The sequence below is a fragment of the Lithobates pipiens genome, unplaced genomic scaffold, assembly GCF_037356315.1.
Source record: "Lithobates pipiens isolate NorthernLeopardFrog02 unplaced genomic scaffold, aLitPip1_a1.2 Scaffold_25, whole genome shotgun sequence".
NCBI classification, from domain to species: Eukaryota; Metazoa; Chordata; class Amphibia; order Anura; family Ranidae; genus Lithobates; species Lithobates pipiens.
In genome coordinates, this window is record NW_027507787.1 from 67,777,886 (window position 1) to 67,795,788 (window position 17,903).

The window sequence follows — 17,903 nt, forward strand, 5'->3', positions numbered from 1 at the left end:
AGCGGTCCAGGGTAGCCCCCAACCCCCCCAATAAAGGTTTAACCCCCTGATTGCCCCTAGAGTTAACCCTTTCACCCCCTTTTGCCAGTGTCACTAAGCAATCGTTTTTCTGATCACTGCATTAGTGTCACTGGTGCCGCTAGGTAGCTAGTTATTTTTTAGGTTCACCGCCAGGTTTTTATAGCATTAGGTACCCCCATATACTACCTAATAAAAGGTTTTAACCTCCTGATTGCCCCTAGAGTTAACCCTTTCACCAGCGATCATCGTATAAGTGTCACTGGTGACGCTGGTTAGCCAGTTAGTTATTTAATTATTTAGGTTCCCTGTTAGGTTTTTATATAGCGTCTGGGACCCCCATATACTACCTAATAAAGGTTTTAACCCCCTGATTGCCCCCAGGTAACCCTTTCACCCCCTTTTGCCAGTGTCACTAAGCGATCATTTTTCTGATAGCTGCATTAGTGTCAATGGTGCCGCTAGGTAGCTAGTTATTTTTTAGGTTCATCGCCAGGTTTTTATAGTGTTAAGTACCCCCATATACTACCTAATAAAGATTTTAACCCCCTGATTGCCCCTAGAGTTAACCCTTTCACCAGTGATCACCGTATAAGGGTCACTGGTAAACTGGTTAGCCAATTCGTTATTTAGGTTCCCGGGGGTTTTCGGGGTCCCGTAAGGGGCTAGGCTCCCAAAAATTTACCCACATGTGGTATCCCCGTACTCGGGAGAAGCAGCAGAATTTATTTTGGGGTGTAATTTCACATATGCCCATAGCATGTGTGAGCAATATATCATTTAGTGACAACTTTGTGCAAAAAAAAAAAAAGTTTGTAATATTCCCGCAACCTGTGGCAAAATATAAAATATTCCATGGACTCAACATGCCTCTCAGTAAATAGCTTGGGGTGTCTACTTTCCAAAATGGGATCATTTGGGGGGGGTTTGTGCTATTTTGTCATTTTATGGCCTTCGAAACTGTGATAGGTAGTGAGGAGTGAAATCAAAAATTTGCACCCTAAAGCCGCGTACACACGTAGCCGTCTGTCCGACGTACTTAGTCTGGCGGACTTACCACCAGACTGTCCGTCGGACTTTCCGAACGGGCTACTTGCCCACACACGGCCCTTTTTCAGCGGACTAATACGGCGACTAAGTCCGCCGTACTATCCGCCCTACTTTTGAAATGAACGGACTCGCCCACACCCCGAAGTCGGAAGAAGAGGCCAGCGGCGAGGAAGAAAGCCGGACTCCTCCGCTAGCAAAAGAGCTACAAGAAGATAGCGGAGGAGTCCGGCGAGAAGACCCCCGAAGACGGAAGACCCCCGGAGCTGTGCAATAAAGTATTTTATCTCGTGTGTTGTGTTTTTTTTGTACTTTTATTTTACAGGTGAATGGTTAAGGGTACATTGTACCGCATACTCATTCACATAGGGTGGGGGGCCGGTATCCGGGGGCCCCCTTATTAAAGGGGGCTCCCGGATTCCGATAAGCCCCCCGCCCGCAGACCCCGACAACCAACGGCCAGGGTTGTCGGGAAGAGGCCCTTGTCCTCATCAACATGGGGACAAGGTGCTTTGGGGTGGGGGGGCCGCGCGGCCCCCCCTTCCCCAAGGCACCCCCATGTTGAGGGCACGCGGCCTGGTACGGCTCAGGAGGGGGGGGCGTTCGCTCGTCCCCCCTTTCCTGGCCGGCCGTGTAGCGTGCTCGGACAAGGGTCTGTTCTGGACTTGGGGGGACCCCCACGCCGATTTTTTTCGGCGTTGGGGTTCCCCTTTAAGTCCATACCAGGTGGCGGGGCCAGCGACGTCTCCTTCGCGGGCCCCGCCTACCTGGAGACCCGCTCGAAATGAGCGGACTTTTCTCCGGGCGGGAAAAGTCCGCTCATTTCAAAAGTACGGCGGACTGGCATACACACGGCCGGATTGTCCGCCGAAATGCGAGTCCGGTGAGAAGATTGGAGTGTAACACGGCATTCTAAGTCCGCCGTACTTTCGAGTCAAAAAAGTATGCCGGAGGCTACACACGGGGGGATTGTCTGGCGGACTTGAGTTTGCCGGACTTTTCCACCCGCTTGTTTGATCGTGTGTACGCGGCATTAGAAATCCTGAAGGCAGTGATTGGTTTTCGGGGTGCCGTACGTGGCAACGCTCCCAAAAAGTCCCACATATGTGGTATCCCGGTACTCAGGAAAAGCAGAATATATTTTGGGGTGCAATTCCACATATAACTATGGCCTGTTTGAGCAATATGTCATTTAGTGACAACTTTTTGTAAACTTTTTTTTTGTGTCATTATTCAATCGCTTGGGACAAAAAAAAATATTCAATGGGCTCAACATGCCCCTCAGCAATTTCCTTGGGGTGTCTACTTTCCAAAATGGGGTCATTTGGGGGGGGGGTTTGTACTGCCCTGCCATTTTAGCACCTCAAAAATTGAGATAGGCAGTCATAAATTAAAAGCTGTGTAAATTCCAGAAAATGTACTCTAGTTTGTAGACGCTATAACTTTTGCGCAAACCAATAAATATATGCTTATTGAATTTTTTTTTACTAAAGACATGTGGCTAAATACATTTTGCCTAAATGTATGACTAAAATTTAGTTTATTCGATGTTTCTTATAACAAAAAGTAGAAAATATATTTTTTTTCGAAATTTTCAGTCTTTTTCCTTTTATATCGTAAAAAATAAAAATCGCAGAGGCAATCAAATAACATCAAAAGAAAGCTCTATTTGTGGGAAGAAAAGGACGCAAATTTTGTTTGGGTACAACATTACATGACCGTGCAAATTACCAGTTAAAGCAGTGCAGTCCCAAATTGTAAAAAGACCTCTGGTCCTTAGGCTGACAATTGGTCCAGGGCTAAAGTGGTTAATGCTACCTCCATGTGTTGGCACCTGCACCAAGTCATGCAGGTGGTTTAAAAAAAAAAGAAAAAAAAGGGGGGGGGGGGGCAGGGACATCTTTCCTCACGTCTCTCATGGGTATGGCAACCCACTGAAATAAATGGGCTGTCGTACCCACTCACACATATGCAGCTGTGTAACTTTTTAAACTTCTTCACTTGTATAAGGTCCCATTCACATCTGTCCGCTGATCCACACTGAGTAGGCGGATGGCTTGTCCGTGTGTTCCGCTCATGTAGAGCAAACACTGACACAGCCTACTCTCCTCTATGGGCAGTTGGATGTAAACGGACTGCCTGTCCGATGGCCATCCGATCCATTACATGGATGGGGAACGGATACCCACCCATCTGCATTTAGCGGATAGGATCGGATGTCAGTGGGTGTCAATGGACACATGTCTGTTGACATCGGCACCCCATAGAGGGCAATGGATGGTCTGATTGGGTCTGCCTAAAAAACTGACAGGTGGACTGGGTGGGTCCGCCCTTGTGAACATATCACTATTATTTTTTATGTCATAAATAGGCACATTTTCTAAAAGTTACTTAAACTCTATTAAGCTGCTTACAATACACATATCATAATAAACATTATCATTCTTTATATGTATATCCATACTCATTAATGTATACATGAAGTTATGGCTGTTATGTGGACAAGTACGGAACATACACACTTTTTAAAGGAGATGTACGCTACATATTTTACAAAAGTAAAGGAAAATGTTAAAGTGTTACTAAACCCACAACCGTAAAATAAATCTGCATATGCAGTAAAGCATGCTTGGTAAACCCACTGTGGAACCTAAGGAGTTAATCTTCTGCAATGTGTAAAAAGGCTGTTTGATCCTGTCTTCCCTGATCCTCCCCTTCTTCCACTGTCCACAATCCATCTCCTGACAGTACAGAGCCTTTGGAGTAACTCTGCACATGTTCAGCGCTCAGTTTGGTGTGTATTAATGGAGAGGGTTTTTTTCTTTTTTTTCTTGGGAGGGTGCTTATAATCAGCACAAGACCAATCAGCAGGACCTCCAGACAGAGGAGCATGGGTCCTGCGGCCTCATAGGACAGTCAGAGTAGAAAGAAAACTCCTCCTGCAAGCTTTAACCAGACACTAATAGAAGTCACAAGACTGCTATATACTGCTGATGAGAAAAGGTATTTAGCAGTTTATATTTTTTTAAATGTAGCACTAACCCCTGAAGGAGCTGCTGGTTAGATTTGGGCTTACCGTTCCTTTCTGTTTTCCTTGTTGCACGTCTAGTAGTTGGCCCGTGGTAGATGGCCAGTAGGGATGAGCCGAACACCCCCCGGTTCGGTTCGCACCAGAACTTTCAAACGGACCCCAAATTCGTACGAACGTTAGAACCCCATTGAAGTCTATGGGACTCGAACGTTCGAAATTAAAAGTGCTAATTTTAATGGCTAATATGCAATTTACTGTCCTAAAAAGGGTTTGGGGACCTGGCTCCTGCCCCAGGGGACATGGGTCAATGCCTAAAATGTTTTTAAAAATGGCCGTTTTGGCGGGAGCACTGATTTTAATGACGATTAAAGTGGAAAAAAAAAGTGAAATATTCCTTTAAATATGGTGCCTGGGGGGTGTCTGTAGTATGCCTGTGAAGTGCCACGTGTTTCCCGTGTTTAGAACAGTCCCTGTTCAAAATGACATTTAACGGAAATAACGTCATTTAAAGCTGCTTGCGGTTTTAATGTTATATCTGGTTCCTGCAATATGGTTGAAAATCATTGAGAAAAATGGCATGGGTAGCCCTCCCTGCCCATTATCAGCCCCTTTGGGTCTTGTACGCATATTAAGGGGAACCCCGTACCCATATTAAAAAAAGGAAATGCGTGTGGCCCCCAGGCCCTATATACTCAGAACAGCAGTATACAGGCGGTGCAAACAAGACAGGGACTGTGTAGGTTTGTTGTGTTAAGTAGAATCTGTTTGTAATTTTCAACTGGTACATTTTTAAAGTGTAGCTCCAGTCAAAAAAACTAGTTTTAAACTTTTTGGAAAACATAGTCGTACATTTTTTTTCATCTACATTTAGTCGTACATCTTTTTTCATCTCACTTGCTGTTGTCCCCTTCCGTTTGCAAGTAGGAGATGTTTGTAAGTTGGATGTTTGAAAGTAGGGGCCTGCCTTATATGCTCTGCAGAAATGGCGGAACAAGGTGTTGGTTTTGCCACAACATTGTAAGCCCTCAAAGTGACTCTTGGTGGGTGCTGGAGCACCCTGCTGTGAACGATTATATCAAGAATTGTAATTACATGCCATTGTTGAACAGTGGTAGAAAAATTGACCTTTGGTGGCTGTGGTGCTGGTGCCACAGCACTATAAGTCCTCACAGTTACTCTGGGTGGGCACAGGAACGGGCCCTCCTGTGAAATATTATATCAAGAATTGTAATTACATGTCCCTGTTAAACAGGGGCAGAAAAAATGGGCCTTAGGCATCTGGTGCTGGTGCCACCACACTGCAACCTCTCCCATATACTCTAGTTTTATTGCAGGAATTAGCCCTGCTGCAAAGCATTGCATCAAAAATTGTAATTAAACGCCCCTGTTAAACAGGGGCAGAAAAATTGGGCTGATGGCATCACCCAGAGCCAGAAATGTTCTTCCAACATATCAGCGGAGGAGGAAGAGGATAGACAATCAACATAACAGGACAGTCACTCAGCATCAGCATAGGCAGTCTTGAAGGGATGTGATATTTCAAAAAAAATTATTCGGTTACATCAGCTTCAGGTGCTTGGTAGCTGTGGGTGATCCAAGACTGATTCATCTTGATGAAGGTCAGTCGATCAACTGATTCGGTGGACAGGCGCACCCTGTGATCGGTAACAAAGCCACCAGCAGCACTGAAGGTGCGTTCCGAAAGAATGCTGCATGCAGGACAGGCCAGTAGCTCAATTGCATACTGTGCAAGCTCTGGCCAGTGATCCATCCTCAAGACCCAGTAAGCCAGAGGATTTTCGGTGGGAAAGGTGTCCAAGTCTGACCTTGCCCCTAGGTATTCCTGAACCATGTAAATCAGACGCTGGCGATGGTTGCTGGAACCGATCATACCTTGGGGCTGTGGACTAAAAAATTGTCTGAAAGCATCAGTCAGACGGCCACCTTCTCCACCCCTCCTTCTGACCGATGCCTCAGCAACACGTTGTCCAGGACCAGGAGTTTGTAACCTCCCAGTCTCTGGGAACGCGTTGCACAGACCTTTCTGCAAGACCTCCCGGAGATGTCTCATCCTCTGCTCCCTCTGCGATGGCAAGATAAGGTCGGCAACCTTACCCTTGTACCGTGGATCAAGGAGAGTGGCCAGCCAGTAATGGTCCCTCTCCTTGATCCGAAGAATACAAGGATCCTTCCGCAGGCTTTGCAGGATTAGGGTGGCCATGCAGCGTAGGTTAGCTGAGGCATTCAGTCCGGAGTCCTCTGGGTCACGAAGGACAACATGATCCGCAGCTACCTCCTCCCAGCCACGTACAAGTCCACGTGTTTCTTGGGACTGTAAATCATCCCTACAAGACTGCTGCTGCTGCTGATGCTGAGTGCCAGCCTCCACCTCCATGCTGACACAATCATCCTCCTCCTCCTCTTCCTCCTCCTCATCCTCTTCCTGTGTGATGGGTGGCACAGCAGGAACACTGTCTGGATAAAGGGAGCCTTGAGAGGCAAGGAAGTCCTCCTCTTCCTGCCTCTGTTCTGCCTCAAGTGCCCTGTCCATTATTCCACGCAGTGTATGCTCCAAGAGGTGGACAAGAGGTACAGTGTCACTGATGCATGCACTGTCACTGCTCACCATCCTTGTGGCCTCCTCAAATGGTGACAGGACAGTGCATGCATCCCTGATCATGCCCCACTGGCGTGGTGAGAAAAAACCAAGCTCCCCTGACCCTGTCCTGGTGCCGTAGTCGCACAGGTATTCATTGATGGCCCTCTGCTGCGTGTGCAGCCGCTGCAGCATGGCCAACGTTGAGTTCCACCTGGTGGGCATGTCACATATAAGGCGGTTCTTGGGCAGGTTCAACTCCTTTTGGAGCTCAGCCAGCTGAGAACAGGCATTAAATGATCGGTGGAAATGCACACAGACTTTCCTAGCCTGCTTCAGGACATCCTGTAAGCCCGGGTACCTGCCCAAGAACCGCTGCACCACCAGGTTAAGGACATGAGCTACACAGGGCACATGGGTCAGTTGTCCCTGTCGGAGGGCGGAGAGGAGGTTGGTGCCATTGTCACAAACCACCATTCCTTTCTTAAGCTGGCGTGGCGTCAACCACCTCTCGGCCTGCCCCTGCAGAGCTGACAAAACATCCGCCCCAGTGTGGCTCCTGTCCCCCAAACAAACCAGCGCAAGCACGGCATGGCATAGTTTTGCCTGCGTACTTGCGTAGCCCCTGGAACGCCTACGGAGCACCGCTGGTTCTGAGGACAGAGCACTGGAAGAGGCCATGGAGGAAGAAGAAGAGGAGGGGGTGGAGGAGAGAGGTGTGTCACAACCAATAGTAGCATTTTGGAGGCGTGGTGGCGGAACAACCTCCAACACTACTGCACTTTGTCCTGCATCCTTCCCAGCTGCCAGAAGAGTGACCCAATGGGCCGTGAAAGACAGGTAACGTCCCTGTCCATGCCTGCTGGACCATGAGCCAGCGGTAATATGCACATTACCGCTGACCGCCCTGTCCAGCGAGGCAAGGACATTGCCTTCTACATGCCGGTAGAGAGCCGGAATCGCCTTCCGTGAGAAAAAGTGGCGTTTGGGGAACTGCCACTGAGGAACCACACATTGTACAAACTCACGGAAGGGGGCCGAGTCTACCAACTGAAAAGGCAGCAGTTGAAGTGCTAGCAATTTAGCCAAGCTAGCATTCAACCGCTGGGCATGTGGATGGCTGGGAGTGAACTTCTTTCGCCGGTCCAGCAGCTAGCAGAGTGCCCGGAAGAACTTGGCTGTGACACACCTAATTCTACACCTTTATTCCTCTCAGAGCAGGTTTCAGAGAGGACTGAAGGTCTAGTGGGGTTGGAGATGCCAGCTGATGAGGAGCAAGGAGAGGTCCTCTTTGTTCTTTGGTGTGGGTCTTTGAGGTACGCTTGCCAACGAGCTGCATGGCAGGTCAACATATGTCTGGTCAAGCATGTGGTGCCCAAGCGGCTGATGTTTTGGCCACGCGAGATACGCTTGAGACATATGTTGCAAATGGCAGCGGTGCGATCTGATGCACTCGTCTCAAAAAAGGCCCACACCAAAGAACTTTTAGAATAACGCGCAGAGGCAGCGCCCTGCACAGGCGGAGCTCTGCGGTGTGATTCAGACGGTGTGCTGCCCCTAAGCTGGCCCCCGGAGGGCATCCTGCCTCGTTGGACATGTGCCTCCTCCTCCTCCTCTCTCCTACCAGGCACCCATGTGGAGTCAGTGCCCTCATCATCCCCTCCCTCTTCATCGCTGTAGCAAACCTGGCAATATGCTGCAGCTTGTGGAACATGACTGCCAGATTGCTGTCCTTCTTGAGCATCCCCTCTTTCTGCATTCACGCTACTGCCTTCCTTTAGCTGAGTGTCATCATCAGAGCCCACAAAACACTGGGCATCCTCCTGGAGCATGTACCCAACACTGTGCTCAAAGAGTTCAGGAGACTCCTCAGGAGGACGTGGTGGGTCTAGGGAAGGAGTAACTGATGATGACATTGAGACGAGGGAAGACGATGCGTTGGCAGCTGCTTTGCTAGTACCCTGAGACTGGGTGAGAGAGGATGAGGAGGATGAAGAGGGCTTGGTCATCCACTCTACCAAGTCGTTGGCATGTTGCGGTTCAACATGTCCAGCTGCCGAAAAGAAGGACAAGCGTGTCCCATGGCCACGTGCTGATGACAATGCACCGCGTCCACGACCAGCACTGTTGTCTCTAGACACAGAGCCTGCTTGCCCTCTTTTATCGGCTCGCGCCGGTCTGCCTCTCCTTGCTGGCCTTCCAGACATGGTAATGGCCTGAAGGGAGTTGGGTAAAACAGCAGTTGGGTAGTGTATATTGTGCTGGAGGCACACAACAAACACTAACTCCTGCAGATGCCTTTATTATAGAACACCAGAGATAAAGGGGTATACTGTAATGGAGTCACACAACACCCACTAAGCCCTGCAGATGGCTCTATTAGAGAACAGCAATAAAGGGTAGATACAGGTGTATATTGTGCTGGAGGCACAAAACACCCACTAACTCCTGCAGATGCCTTTATTATAGAACACCAGAGATAAAGGGGTATATACAGATGTATACTGTGCTGTGCTGGAGGCACACACAACTTCCAATAACTCCTGCAGATGGCAAGTGGGCTCAAATAGAGAAGAGCTATGCAGGTGGATATAGCGGTGTGTACTGGGTACAGAGCACGCAGACAGCACGCACAAGCTCCTAACACTACTGACTGCAAGCTCTATTATAAAAGATAGATCAGTAGCTATATAGGTGAGGTTAATATAGTGGTGTATACTGCGGTCAGGGCACGCAGACAACAACCACTACAGAAGAGCAAGATCGAAAATCGGCCGATAACGATCGGTGTGTACTGTGTTGAAGGTACACAGAACACCCACTAACTGCTTCAGACGCCAACACACTACACAAGGCCGTTGCGCTGGCGGCCTTATATAGTGTGGGGCGTGTACTACACAGCCTGAGCTATGATTGGCCACAGGCATCCTGCCTGTGGCCAATCATGGCTCTCCTCACTGCTGGCGCTGTGATTGGCCAAGCATGCGGGGTCACAGTGCATGCTTGGCCAATCATGAGCCAGCAATGCACTGCGATGACGCAGTGCATTGTGGGGCGTGAGCGCCACACGAATTTGGCGCGAACGGCCCATAACGTTCAGAATTCGCCGATCGGGCGAACAGCCGATGTTCGAGTCGAACGTATGTTCGACTCGAACACGAAGCTCATCCCTAATGGCCAGTAACTTGAGAGACCGACAACAGATCCACTTGAATGGATTTTATTTGCAAAACATAGACAATGAACAGTCTCTTAAATTGGGATCAAAAGGTTGGGAAGGAAATTCGGGTACTCTTAGTGTCCAAGTCAAAAATGTTAAAGAACTTGCTTACTTTGACTACATCCAGAGAATAGCCATTCGCAACTGGATGACCACTCAGGTTGGACAGTTCTTCTCTCACAAGGCCTAGCAGTCAACAAGGTGCTTACTCTAGAACAAGTCTCTGCCACAGAAGTTGAATGTACAAGATAATGTCTCTGCCACAGATGTTGTTGTAGAACATACAGGGAAACTAACTTGAAAACACTTGTAGGATACCTGGATCTTTCAGCCGGCTTGCCGATATCCACAAGACAGGATTCTCAGCCTAGGCACTTACTAAGAAACCAACCCGTAAGTGGTCTTCTAAAGAGTCCTCCCCTGGAATGCTTAAAGTCTCTCCCGAACCGGAGACGGCACCCAACCACTTCAGAATCCTTCTAATTTCCTTGCCTCGGGCTAGCCAGCCCAGAGACATCAAAGTCGGGTGCATCCAGACCCCAGGCCATAGCCATCCTGGGGGCTGGTCAGGAGGACCAGGACCATGAAGTCAGTACATCATTCTGGACCGGAACCCCGAACCACATGACGTCCGCATCTTAAGTACCCTCTCCCAGAAAACACAGCAAGAGCGCCCCTCCCACTGGGCTGGCTCCGAGAGAGAGAGTAACTAAGCGCCTAACCAGACCATACTTCCATGCCTGCCAGAAGAGACAGTGCCCCTTGTGGCCAGGCTGAACATCTAAAGCCGCGTACACACGTGGCGGACTGTCTGGCCAACTTAGTCCGTCAGACAATCCGATGGACAGTCCGTCATTTTTTCGAATGAACGGACTTGCCCACACACGGCACTTTTTGAGCGGACTAATACGGCGGACTAAGTCCGCCATACTATCCGCCCTACTTTTGAAATGAACGGACTCGCCCACACACGCGGAGGAAAGTCCGCTCATTTCGAGCACATCTCCAGGTAGGCGGGGCCGCGAAGGAGACGTCGCTGACCCCGCTGCCTGGTATGAACTTAAAGGGAAACCCCAACGCCGAAAAAAATCGGCGTGGGGGTCCCCCCCAAGTCCACAACAGACCCTTGTCCGAGCACGCTACCCGGCCAGCCAGGAAAGGAAAGGAAAGCCCCCCCCCCCTCCTGAGCCGTACCAGGCCGCGTGCCCTCAACATGGTGGGGTGCCTTGGGGAAGGGGGGGGCCATGCGGCCCCCCACCCCAAAGCACCTTGTCCCCATGTTGATGAGGACAAGGGCCTCTTCCCGACAACCCTGGCCGTTGGTTGTCGGGGTCAGCGGGCGGCGGGCTTATCGGAATCCGGGAGCCCCCTTTAATAAGGGGGCCCCCGGATACCGGCCCCCCACCCTATGTGAATGAGTATGGGGTACAATGTACCCCTACCCATTCACCTGTGAAAAAAATTACAAAAAAAGCACAACACAGGGTTAAAATATTTTATTGCACAGCTCCGGGGGTCTTCCGTCTTCGGGGGTCTTCTCGCCGGACTCCTCCGCTATCTTCTTGTAGCTCTTTTGCTAGCGGAGGAGTCCGGCTTTCTTCCTCGCCGCCGGCCTCTTCTCCCGACTTTGGGGGTCTTGTCCCCCTCTTCGGTTCTTCTGCCGGGCCACCGCGCCTTCTTATAGCTCTTTTACAGGCGGTGGCCCGGTCTTCTGTCACCGCCGTCACCGCCGCCTTCCGTTCTTCTTCTTCTTCTCGACGTCTCCTTCGCGGGCCCCGCCTACCTGGATACCCGCTCAAAATGAGCGGACTTTTCTCCGGGCGGGAAAAGTCCGCTCATTTCAAAAGTACGGCGGACTGGCACACACACGGGCGGACTGTCCGCTGAAATGCGAGTCCGACGGACAGTATTTCCAACATTCCGAAATACTTAGTCCACCAGACTGCACGCTGAAAAAGTCCGCTGAAGCCCACACACGAGCGGACTGTCCGCTGAAATGTGTTTCGGCGGACTAAGTAGGCCAGACAGTCCGCCCGTGTGTACGCGGCTTTAGTCTAATTTAGATAATTTTACCCAAACCAAACTGCAGTTTAGGCAATTTTAACTTTTGAAAAAACCGCATAGCTACATAAATAATTGCATTTTCATGTTCTGTGGGAGACCAGATATGGTGAATGCAGGGTTCTGGGTTTAGGAACACTTTAAATCTATATATAAAATGTAGGATACTATACTGTGCATGTTCAATGTCTAGCTTAATTGATGTGATGGTAATACAGAAAGGCTGTCATGAGCGGATTTTTATCAGGATCAGGAGTAGACCTTACAGTAAGGGCCTGTGCGCCTTCCTGCACCACATTCCAATAATCGCACTGCCTTTGCGACACCCCAAAAGCATGTGGCATATGCAGAGCATTTGCCCTCACTGGATCGCATGGTACAAAAGTACCATGCAATGTGGTTGCGTTTCAAAAAGTAGTGCATGCACTACTTTGAGTGAAGTGCGATTTCAGCCCATTCAAAAATAGGGCTGATATCACACTGCACCGAACTGCATGTGAATTGCACAGGAACGGCACAGCATTCCTGTGCAATTAACATGCAGTTCCTAGTGTGAGGGCCCTTGAGACATATTTAAACCCATATATATATGGCCAACATGGGATAATGAAAAAGTTTGAAATGTCATTATTATTTACAGATCTGAATTGAACAGCTTAAGATCCAGTTACAGATTACGGATGTGTAAAAAATATATATATATTTACCCCAACAAATAAAATATATGTGAAGGTGTTGCTGTTTATGATAGCCTAAATACTCAGCTAATAAAACAAATAGAAAATATATAAGAGCACATTTCAAATATTGAACAATAATGTGATTCAAAATATGCAAAATCAAAAGCATTGCTAAAAGTCCATATGTTTCCATATCAGAAAATAATTGATTGCAGAGTGAAAAGGTTAATCAAAATGAAAGTCCAGTAGGTGCTCTTAAAAGTAAAAAGTGATACATGAGATGCAGTGCTTCTTTTCACATTTAATCAGCGCCTCTTACCAGAAAGGCTAGATCTCAAATTATAGCGATCGTAAACGCTCACACAAATGTCAGCCAACAGAGATAATCCACTCCTCTGGCTACTCTGAACGATATCCCTCTCCAGTAAGCAGGCGGTTCAGCTAGACAGATCTCTCTAAAATATGGACCATCCGTTTCTGGATTATCTCAGACTTTTAGAGTCCATTCACACAGGGGCAACACGACTTCCAGCATGACGTTGGGAGGCAACTTGGACACGACTTGGGAATGAATCACAGCGCAACTTGGGGCGATTAACAACACGACTTAAAGTGACCCCCAGGCCAGGCAACTTTGGCCGTGGCCAATCACAGAATAATCAGCTCTTGAGGGGGAAATCCACGGCAAATTTTAAATAAAAAACCGGTATGGGTTCCCCTCCAAGAGCATACCAGGCTCTTAGGTCTAGTATGGATTTTTATGATGTCAGTCCCAGCATGCTCCGGGGCTTAACGTCATAAGGGGCGGGGTCACCGTGTGACATCACCCGGTGACCATGCCCCATTCCTTTATAAGTCGTTGCGTATGTCGCACACGGCATTACAGCGGGAGAGAGCGTCATGTCAACATCAGAAGAAGAGAGAAGGACGAAGACCGGGCCAACGCTAGTAAAAGAGCTGGAAGAAGATAGCGGAGGACCCCAGAAAAAGAACCAGAGACCGGGAAAAGAGGCCGGAGAGCAGGAGAAGAGGCCGGAGAGGCCGGAGAGACCGAAGGAGTCGAAAGAGACCCCTGAAGTCGGAAAAAGACCCCCTTTAAAAACCTGTCTAGTGTTTTTTTTTTTATTGACACTTTTTTCCCCTCAGGTGAATGGGTATTGGTACAATGTACCCCATACTTATTCACAAAGGTTGGGGGGCGGGATCTGGGGGCCCCCTTATTAAAGAGAGCTCCAGGATTCTGATAAGTCCCCCGCCTGCAGACCCTGACAACCAACGGCCAGGGTTGTCGGGAAGAGGCCCTTGTCTTCTTCAACATGGGGACAAGGTGCTTTGGAAGGGCGCCCCCTTCTCCAAAGCACCCACCCCCCCCAATGTTGGGGGCATGCGGCCTGGTACAGTTCAGGAGGGGGGGCTCGCTCATCCCCACCCCCTTTCCTGACCAGCTGGGCTGCGTGCTCGGATAGGAGTCTGGTACGGATTTTGGGGGGACCCCCACGCCGAGTTTTTGGCATAGGGGTTCCCCTTAAAATCCTTATCAGACCTAAGGGCCTGGTTTGCCCTCAGAGGGGAACCCATGCCGGCTTTTATTATTAGAGAAGCGACATTGTTGCTTCAATATAGATGGAGATCCGACTTGGAGGCGACTTGCATTGAATTCTATGGGTACAAGTCGCCTAGAAGTCGGATTGAAGTAGTACAGGAACCTTTTCTAAAGTTGGGCCAACTGCAGTAGTGTGCATTAAGACGGATCCATTCACTTAAGAAAAAGAAAAAATTGCACTAACCTCTAAATCCCAAAGTGAAAAGGGTGTATATATATAAATCACTTCAACATATTATGCATGTGTATACATGTGCAACACTAACCCTCACAAGTGAAACACAATTACGTGTTATCAATGTATCAAAGAAAAAAGAGACCACTGTGTAATAAAACAAAACATAAAAAATCATATATAAAAAATGAGCAAAAACTCAAAACAAAATGTCTACCATAAATATAGATGCATGATACACAAAAAATAAAAAACAAATAAGAAATGATTTAAACACTGTCAAAACTATATAGTGTCCATATAATTATAAGTGAAAAATATATATCTTATTAATAGTGTAAATTGTCCATATAATTGATCAACCACCAGTGATGAATCTTCAAGTTAATGACTGAATTGAAGCAAACAATTATTTTCTCTCCAAAAGTGCAATGTGCTCTTTACCATCACCAAATATATAAATTGGCTCCTTACCAACTTGAAATGACCCCCCGTTACAGAGGGTCACAACAGCTGAAATAAGATTAGATGGGCATTCAGGTTGTTGTACCACTTGGTCAATCACAGATCTTCCACAAGATGGGGCTACAGCTGTCTCTACCGTCCCTCCATATACCACTCTCGGCTCATGGGGGAAGTCCAATGCGCTGTGTCATAGTAAGTCGCCGGGCCGCTGTGTACTGTGTCCCCAGGTGTGGGGGTCCTTCCTAGCCCTCTCTTCTTCCTCTGTCCCCCCTGGGTCGTTCTATGACGTCCCCTCTCAGAAGACTCCCTTCTGCAGGTTGGGTGTATGCCGGGGTTTGTCCGGCCTCCCCGCTATAGAGGAGCGCAGTCCCCCCCGTCACACAGCTCAAGCTGCGCTACAGCTCTGTTGGTGTCACTGTCAAATCGGCCCTGCTACACCCCCTCACAGGCACTTTCAGTTCCAGGGAGGAGCTTTACGTTCCATTGGCTGCTCAGTTGTGCGAGGTAGGAGACAGGGAACTGACTGGGGGGGAATAAAGCTCGGTGCTGGCTTCTTCTTGTATGTGCCGCTCACAGGAGGATCCATTCACTTACATAGATTTTTTCATGTAGTGCAAATTGAGGCGACTAGGGGCGACTTGAAGTTGGATCCAAAGTTGCCCCTGTGTGGATGGACTCTTAGTGATGCTTTAGATTTTGCATATCTTGAATCACATTGTTGATCAATATTTGGAATGCACGCTTATATATTTTCTATACAAATTACGCATGTCTGCCTTCTGGCTCACTGCTAAACAGTGAAACTACTGATCGGTTTTAATGGATATTTCAGTCTATGTAATGATTAAATTAAACCTGCTTGTTTTTACTGAATTAAAAACGACAAGTTATTAACAGCTTAAAGTGGTTGTAAACCCCTACAAACCACTTTGACCTACAGGTAAGCCTAGATTAAGGCTTACCTGTAGGTCCAAGAAATATCTCCTAAACCTACACGATTTAGGAAATATTTGCAGAAAGACAGGCACCACTGTCTATGGCGCATGCCGCGAGTGGCGGCTCCTGTGCGCATGCGCAGGAGTGACGTCATCGCGGCTTTGCCGAAGGACATAGGCGGAGCAGTGAGACCCACCAAGAAGATGGATGCTCCAGACTACAGGGGACAGCGGTGACATCACTGGCTCCTGTGTCAGGTAAGTGACACATAATGGACTACTATGCGATGCATAGTAGTCCATTATGCTTTACCTTTGCAGGGAATCAAAGAGGAAGTAAACCCATCAGGGTTTACTTCCTCTTTAAAGATAAAACTTCAAATATAGGGTTTTATTATTGGCTACAACAGTGGTAGAAGCATTGGCAGGGGAGAGAGACAGGCTATGTATGCCCTGTGCACTTGAATGGGGCTTTGTTGGGCCTATGTAGCACCCCTAAGGTGGGCAAACAGCTCAGTGGGTGATAAAATAAGACTAATATGATAACACTACATTAATAGGTTACATTGACAGTTTAAACAAACAGATAATTTTTCTTCTATGTGGTTTGCAATGCAATATCATGATTTAAAGTTCCACTTTATTAAATAGTAAGAGAAGGAGCTGGAGGAGAGACACGAGTAGCTTTTTAGAAGAGTGCCGGTCTACCCAAATATGTCTTAATAAATAATATCAGCATATATACATTAAAATTGTGGACTTGTCAAGGGCTGGCACTTGAGTCATCGTCCCCCACCCAATTTACAAAGTTTACCACTCCTGGGCTATAGACAAAATGCCGAAGAAATGGTACCAAATAGCCAATTTCTTAGACTATTATTTGGTTTTAACTACCGCTCTTTTTCCCCTATCCCTGTCTAAGTCCAGCATGATCCTAAAGCCTGGAATTAAGGACACAGTTTTCCAAATGCTCAGCAAAAGCTGGTCCAGTCTTCATACCAACTCTCTAGGTATAAGCCCTTGTAGGTGTGTTCGGACATTCCGACAACAAAATCAGTCTGACTTTTTCAGACGGATTTTGTCCGAAACTGGTGTTGCATACACAAAGTTTTCGAAAAATTCGATAGTTCGGAACGTGATGACGTTCGTTGCGACGGGGACTACGTTGCGGCTAGTGGCCAATAGCTTTGGGCTCGTACTTTGATCTGAGCATGAATGTCACTTTGTCCGATCGGAATTCTCTACAAAGTCCGATCGGATCATGTTGTTGGAAAATTTTATATCCAGCTCTCAAACTTTGTTAGTCGGACATTCGGTCGACACACGGTCGGATTCGGTCCACACACGGTCGGATCTGACCTTTTCCGTCTGAATTTCTGACCGTGTGTACAGGGGCTAAGTCATAACTATGCAATTTTGTTTTAAGAATATTAGTACCTTTTGTAAATTATAATTTAACATACATACATACACATTTTATATATATATATATATATATATATATATATATATATATATATTTATTTATTTTATTTTTTACAGGGCAAGGAACGGATATACTGCAGGCATAGGTGGCCTGCCACTTCTGGAACATGGTGGAAAGAACTAATGTGCCAAAGAACACCGTGACCATACCACATAAACGTGCTAGGTTTGTCAGGAATCACCAACAGTGGCAACATTTGTGGGATTATTCAGACTAAGGTAAATAACCCCAATTATTAGATTAGGAAGTTGAAGTATTCCAGGATGAAATTTCCGAGCCAATACTCCACAGTAAGGCTGGTCATACATTATATAGTGTTCTTATTCAATGTCCATTTAGTTTTACCTTCAAGTAGCCTGCCTGATTGCATAAAAATTTAAAGTGTTAAGGTTTGATCTCATATTATATGGTTTTAGTAAATCTAAAAGAAAATTGTACAAGAACATTGTATTGTATGTATGGTCAGCCTAAAGCCACAAGATTGTGTGATGACAGATTATTTGCCTAAAATCTGACCGTTAGTACGCTCCATCAGAATTGTTGGCCAACTTTCTGCCGACAAATGTTGTATAGCAGGCTAGTAAGT